This window comes from Nicotiana tomentosiformis, chromosome 11 (assembly GCF_000390325.3).
Source record: "Nicotiana tomentosiformis chromosome 11, ASM39032v3, whole genome shotgun sequence".
NCBI classification, from domain to species: Eukaryota; Viridiplantae; Streptophyta; class Magnoliopsida; order Solanales; family Solanaceae; genus Nicotiana; species Nicotiana tomentosiformis.
In genome coordinates, this window is record NC_090822.1 from 91,192,389 (window position 1) to 91,200,571 (window position 8,183).

An 8,183-nucleotide genomic window follows, 5' to 3' on the forward strand; every position below is an offset into this window, starting at 1 on the left:
GTAGCTTATCTGATGCTTTATTTAAATTGAAATGTCATCTTCTTCACTCAAACTATTTCTAAAATAACTTTATTTCTTTGTTGAATTCTTACTTGGTTTAAAATTTGTAACCTTACCTTATTGAAAATAAATTGATCGTGCGGATTTTATGTACTGACATATTTGGCACGAGAGTTGTCTGTGCAGTTGTGATATAGATATGGGCATGAGGTGCCGTGAGAATATGAAAGTGGGCTGAGACCCGTATTTTATGATTATGAAATGAGGTGTCACATAGTGATTTTTATTTGAAAGATATTTATTTGAAAGAAATATATTTGAAGGGTATTTATTCGAAAGAATTATATGTGAAAGATTTATATTTGAAGGACTTGTTTAATTGGTTGTACTTGTGTTTCTTATTCGTCTAAGTAATAATTATGGTGCTCTTGCTGCTTTGTTGTTTACATCACTAGTTGATTATTGTTGCTATCCTGCTATTTATTTCCTATTATTTTGTATGCTACAATGTACAGGTTATTTGACTAGTGAGTGTCTTGACTGTACCTCATCACTACTCCACCGAGGTTACTCTTGATACTTACTTGGTACCGACTGTAGTGTACTCATACTACACTTCTATATATTTTTTGTACAGAGCCAGGTATTGGAGATATCAGATTCGGACAGAGATTAGAGTGTGATCGCAAGGATTCAAGGTAGGACTGCTTGGTCGTCGCAGTCCCTTGGAGTCTTTTCATTATATTGTACTGTCAGCTCTTATTCGAAAAGTATTGTATATTCGATCCTTGAGATTATTGGAGGTTGTTATAATCATTTTCATTGTGGGTTTCAATTATCTATTTCATCTATAATAAAAAAATAGCTCGAAATATAATTGTAATCGGCTTACCTAGTCTTAGAGACTAAGTGCTATCACAACGCCTGTGGTGGGATTTAGGGTCGTGACAAGATCCAACTAGAGAGTTTTCAATGTCCAACTCTGTATCAACCATATTCTTAAGATATTTAATGATTGCAGTTGGATTCATATTCTGATGTTTCCTCTGGAGTTCAGAACTCATAGAAGCGAGAATGATGCGTTTAATAGCAAGGCATTCTTCCAAGTATTTCTGATAAATCTTGGTGCCTTCAAAATCATTCTCTGGTGGGACTATCTATACAGGCTCATCGATCACATCAATGAGTTTTTCATGCATGAGAACAATTCTCAAATTTCTATACCGGCCATCAAAGTTTGGTCCTACCAAATTGTTGGTCTCAAGTATTTCACGCAATGATATAATAGACATATTGAGAAATCTAAAATATAGAAAAGAAAAGGCAATAATATAAGAACATATTTGCATATATCATAAATACATGGACTTTTATCTAAATGATATTTTCACTAATTATTTTAAACTATTTACCCTCATTATAGTTTAAGAAATCTTTATTTCTATTAGTGGAGTAAAGAAATTCTTCAACAATATGTATGAGCCCCTTGAAAGTCAAGTCGTTTCTCACATATATTTTAAAGGTAGGTACTCTTACCAATTGTATCTGCATAAAACTTTCTTAAATAACTCTATGCCAAATAGTCCCGTCGTAGTCAGGTCGATCATATTGGCATAGTTGAGTTCAACCATCATGATAACAAAGATCTTATTAAATTTTATACTCTCCGGGTAGTCAAGGCGTCTAGTGTAAAATTGAATATTCTTTCAATCCATGCATCTAATGCAATAAATAATTTTAACATATTCTCAAACTTTAAGTCTTCTGGTAGTTAGGTCGCTCCTTATAAATAAGAAATAATTTTTTATTTTATTTTGATTGATAGCATTACAATAAAATATCTTATATTTTATTATTTAAGAACTCAAATTTTAGTAGGAGGAAATTGTTAATAAAACAACTTTTAATAACATGATGATCAACTCTTTTATAGTACATGAATTTAGTTCAAGTTGTCTATATGCTTAGTCCTAAATTAATTTACATCACATGTAATAAATAATTCAAAATTATGTAATGAACAAATACGTGATATAAAAACAAAATGCAACATTCTTCTAACATGTTTATCTTATATATCATATAAAAATAATTCAGGATAAAATATTATTATTAATTAATATCTCATGAACTAATAACAAATAAAATAACAGTAGAATCCAATAATCTATTATAGATTACAGTCGTATCTAATACAAAATTTCAAATTCAAGTTATAAAGTATCTCAATAGTAACTTATATGTATACATATTTTATTCATAGTACTTTGATGGCCTACACGTCCTTTATGGACTTTCTCGTTAATCCAACTCAAAGTTGGTTTTAACTATAAGTCTTTTCTTAATATTTTATATATTTTTATATATAAATATTAACTATATATATACACACACATATCACAACCAAGAGATATATTTTAATTTTCTATTTTAAATAAAAAACTTTAATTCGTTTACAATATTAATTATATCCTCTGTGCTAGCAAAGAATCTAATAATATTTCATTTGGACTAATAAATTAATTTATTCAACTAATTAAATTCTATAATTTAATTATCAAATAATAAAGTAATTATTCCTTTAATAAAGATCAGAACATTCTTTAGTGTGTGATCCCATAGGTTCAATACTAAGTCGAGAGTAAATTGATCACATGACTATACTAATCAAGGGTGGCGTCTAGCAATACTCTTTAACAATATGATAGAATAAAGTATACAATTTACTCTCAAGAACTAGTAGAACAGTAATATAGTAATTTCTTCTGTCCTTATAGCTCTGGGTCACCCTAGGATATGGTTCAACTGTAAAATCCTAATAGGCGACCAACTATGTATTCATGTCAAATATAATCGACCATTGAATTAACTAAGAAACTCTTTTCTTCTTTTATTCAATTGCCTTGTCCAAGGTCTTAGTTTGGTCGTTTATAATTTATGGCAACATGAAGCTTAAACTCATTACCAAGAGTTGACAGATTCCATCTTGATCAATCATTAATTTTACAAGCATTCAATCATACCAAATATCCTTTCAACTATCGCCCTAGGGTCATAGGTGTCTAATATCAAAGCACAATAAATAACTTGTATGATTGAAAGGAAACTCTTACATCACATTCTTCAAAAGAATATTCTATTGACAGTTTATGGTAATTCTAACAATTAGGAATTATCTAATGAGTCGGTTCAATGATCATATCTTTATATGCATTATCTATCTATGTGATTTAGTCAATGAGATCAACTAATCTTTATGCAATAAAGACGTTCAAATAAATATTGATCTAACCAAATTATTAATGTCCAAATTTCATATATGAGCTATATCCGTAAGAGAAGAAACACGCCAGCTTTCTGTACGCCACTTGGCAATGATCGTGAACATAAATATGGGAAAAGACCATAGAAACGTGTCCGCAATACAAGTAAGTCAGAGCCAGGTAGTGCCACTTGGATGCTTACTGGGAGATAAATTTTCTTCTCCCTGTTATAGTAATGCGTAAGGACCTTATCATCACCGTTTCAGCTAGCTTCATACTTCCATATGGTATTTTCACATGGCAAATTCCTGGAATTATTCGCTCTTTAAGCTACATCTGGCATTTGCCACCGGCTCTCCATGTTAAAAGATAGAGATTTGACAGCTTTTTGTGTTTTGCAGTTAATATATCACAAGTCATTATATACTACTACGCAATATATATACACGCATACACACAAATTATACGAATAACAACGATTGTTCTTGTTTGGAGATGGAAGTACGTAGATGAAGAAAAGAGAAAGAAGAAGTAGTTTAGGCGTACTCAGCGTGGCTCCATCCATACAATTGCAAAGATTGACGGTGCCACGCTGCGTGCGACTGAACTATGCCCTCTTTTTATCTTGTGCATGACCTAGTGAAAAATTTCCATCTTTATATCCAAACTTATATGTTTACTTATAATCGATGTGCATACAACGACGCTGTTCTTCTCTTCCTAGCTCCATTTCTATTTATTATTTTTCTTGCATCATGAGGAGTCTTTGAGCATATATATAGACGTTGCTTGTTTTTGCCTTTTCACTTTTTCTCTTCTTCTTCCTTTTTCCCTCAGTCCTCTTCCATGGCATTTGATATTAATTAATGGAGTATTTGTGGAGTCTGAGCCTGTGGTGTTAACGTATATATCGATCCATGCATGCATGCAGTTTCCTAAATGGTACATGTCCACTGCCCACTGAGGATTAGATCATTTTTGATGAAAACTAATTATGCTGCAGCCTGCATGCATGCAGAAATGCAATTATGCAATCTGTTTTCTCCTTGTTTAAAGGGGACGTCGTAGCTTAGGCGAAGAGGAAATTATAGAAAGCCACAACTTGGGACTAGTGTGGTGTTAGAAGCGTGTCACTATCTCATCACACACTTTTTTATTTGCTTAATTATACTTAGCAATACACTGTTGCCGTTTTTATTTGCTTAATTATACTTAATTAGCAATACACCGTTGCGGTAACGTTGATTCTTTTCTTCATGAATATTTCTTTCATAAATATAGGTGATGGAAGAATTGAATCAAATCTCTATTTACTCTGATATCATGAGGATCAATTGTGCATCTCTCCATTTTCTTTCTTTATGTTTTCTTCTTCATATTTGTTTCAGGCGAAGAGGCAAACAAGTGTATGGTCAATATGAGGCTAGTGCAGAAACGTATCTAAATATGTACGTACGTGTTTTGCGCATGGTCATTCCAGGAATGTAAATTGTGTTTTCTAATGTATTTCCTGACAAAATTATATTAGTGCTGAAAATATAATTCTGTTACGTTTATGGCCAGATCGTCCTGTTTGGTTTCAATACGTAGAACTTCTTACAATTTCTCCTCCTTATCATGTCCTTTTCAAAGTCAGTTATCGCAAAAGCTTACCAGTTCAATCTAATTTAACTATACTGGATTGATTGCATAAATTTTTGAAAAATTAGTATAAATGTAGTTTTTAGTTTTCTTAGATCACTCTTTCATTTTAACGGATGGAATATATAGGCAAAAAGTTGTATTGAACATATATAATCTAATTCATTAGTTATACTAACTTTATTACTCAAATAATATGATCGCTCTTAACTCGGATTTATTGCCAATACAATATGGTTTATGAGTTTAGGGTCGAGCTTCACAGAGAATAACGTAATTCAATTTAAATAATTCCTAAGTCCGATCAAGTTAAAAAGGATAAATAATTATAATTGAGTTTTCTAATTATATATTAACTAACTATTTGAATTAAAAACAACTATGAAGCATGCTAAACAAAAACCTGTAAAAGTCTAGAGAATTTGCAGATGATAAAAAGTTTAGGATAACGAATTTTACTATTATCGGAATAGTTTTGAATTAACTCCGAAAATTTTGCTTGATACGATTTTATCAACTTTGGATATAGAATCATTCGCTAGAATTTTTCAACTACTAACGCGTTAATTCTTAAGCTATTTTTCTTAAAATAATTCAAGACACTAAACCCGTTCAATTTTATGTTACAGTCGATTCACGATATCCCAGTAAATTCTAAAGTAAGTTAATTAATTCCTTAAATTAACGCGCAGTATTATTATTCGAATCAATCCTGTAATTCTTTTCAAGAATAAATAAACACTAGGACAAAAATAATTGTGAGCTCAAACAATTGAATTCATTAAAAGCCTTAGTCAAATAAATAGAATGTGTATCAAGAATTCAAAAATTACTCAAACACCTGGTTCATCAAAACTCACGCTAGTTCAAAAAAATCTAGCTACTCAGATTTATACTAAAAATATAATATCCATAGTCAACAACTTCCATCACAAAAGAGAATAAAACAAGTTAGGAAAAACTCTTCGTTCTTCAATTGGAACGGTTTTGATGCTCTCCCAAGCTTCAAGTTGCTTTAAAACCGGTGTCTCTTCTTTTCCAAGTTGAGATTGGTGCGTTGGGGGGAGAAAAAAGAAGTTTTTATATAGTGTAAAAATTACTTCAAAGACCAAAATATCTCTAAAATTAACGCCCAGAAATTATGACTACACGTTGCACGCTCTGACTTTTGCCTTGTCCATATGAGCGCACGCTGATTGCACATTGCAAGGAAAATACGTTGTTTCTCCATTCTAGCCCTTTCGTCGGTTTGAGCAAATTTTCGTCTCAAAACTTTAAAATTTCTTTGAATCTTCTTTCAACTCCCCTATCAACCAAATCATAAATTAGATATATTTTTTATGAGTTTTAACTTTTAACCACTAAACTACTCAAAGAACAATTAAAAATGGGGTTATAATTAGAGGTGTACATAGACCGGATTGGTTTGGTTTTTATCAAAACCAAACCAAACCAATTATATCGGTTTGGTTTTATCGGATTTTTTGAGTTTTTCGGATTTTTTGTTAAATAAATACTATTTCAATCTTACTTTATTAAATTTTTTATAAGTAAATATATATTTAGTAAAAATTTAAAAAATTAAAAAATATATGATCTATTAAAATATTCTTATGGGAAAATTTTCTTAGTAAAATATGCTAGTACTATCTTTTTAGTCATCAGACAATAATATTTCGTTGATGTACACTTTTAAGGTTAATCGAATTTAATAATTAAACATAAAAATCAATATGATACCTAAATAATGATATGTCCTTTCTAATTTTAAATTATCGAAATACCACTTCAAATTCGAAAAAGATATAAGAATTTAATAGACCTTGAAGTATGAATATGGAAGAACGAAGAGATTAACGTATTTCAATAATACTTGATAAGAAAGTGACCATACAACCCATTATTAAAAGTTAATAAAAATGGAGCACTTTATATTTAACTAAATATTACATCTCATAAGAGAATCACAATTATTTCTAGATATGTTTTTAAAGAAAATTTTATAAAAATTCTTAAAAGTATATATAAAAATAATATATTTATATGTCGGTTTGGTTATGATTTTTTTACTCAATACCAAATCAAATCAAACCAAACCTAATCAGATTTTTTTATCGATTTAGTTTGACTTTTTGGTTTGATGTGATTTTTCGTTTCGATTTATACACCCCTGGTTATACTACTATCGAAATACTAGTAAATGAATAATCTGGAAAAGAACTGGTAATTTGGGGCGATGAGAGTATTAACCTCATCTCTGGTCGGTTCAAACCAATTATCATAGCACTATTAATTAATACTCTTTCCATTTCAATTTGCTTGAGTCTTTTCGGAGTATGAGAATCAAATTGATTTATTTTCAGTGTGAATCCGGACATAAATTCTTTAAATTTTTTGAAATATAATTTCGTATTTTAAAAATCACATAAAAGTATTATAAGTTACGATAGTTAACAATTCAAAATATTTTAAAATTATTTGCAAAAAATATAGTCAAAGAAAATCTTATTTGATTCCAAAAGTAGTAAAGGTTCATTTTTTGAAACGGAGGATGTATCATTTTAAAGTTGACAGAAGTATGTTGTTTCGTAATTGAGTGGCTAAAATTCTTAACTTCTTGTTTCGTATATTGATTCAAATGAAAAACTCTGACTTGTATACACATTGTTTAAACTTATTTCAGAGCATAGTGATGATAGTTGACTTGCTATACGATTAAAAGATGCAACTAAAGAGTACTAGTTACGTACGTTATAAGAAATACAATAATGGTTGTCGACTAAATACTTGTATAGGGTAAAATCGGTCAATTAAATACTCGCATAATGGAGCGACACGTGAAACCAGAGATAGACAAAAAGTGAGACACGTGGGAACTGAGATCGGGGGCAGCAACTTCGGTTGGCACATGAGAGCCCCCGAAGGGAATATTGCTAATGAAGGCAAACGAGTATCTGTCACCCGGTAGCATTCAATGAAGAATATTTTGTAATATTAAATACAAAGTCCGTTATAGAGAATTATGGTATTCATAGCCTGCTGTTACACATTCTTTAATGGTCTCCATTATTGTCATTTAAAAAAGGCTTGATCCTAGGACCTTGTTCTCTGGGTGCAACTATAAATAGATTTCAACAGCTATTGTAGGAAGACGAATTTTCTGACAAACTTATGCTATATACTATTCAAAAGCTCAATAATATTTCATTTCTTGCTTATTAATATTGCCATTACTGCCTTCGGAAGCTCCGCTCCCGGAATCAGACTATTCACTGTCTT

At 30.6% G+C, this 8,183-nt stretch overlaps 1 long non-coding RNA gene across 1 annotated transcript; it reads left to right on the forward strand.

Moving 5' to 3' along the window:
- The first annotated feature begins 3,562 nt into the window (after positions 1 to 3,562).
- Positions 3,563 to 4,819, forward strand: LOC104103372 (uncharacterized). The gene is made up of 2 exons (XR_687896.2): positions 3,563 to 4,205; positions 4,652 to 4,819. It is a non-coding gene; the product is annotated as an uncharacterized lncRNA (long non-coding RNA).
- Positions 4,820 to 8,183: the final 3,364 nt, after the last annotated feature.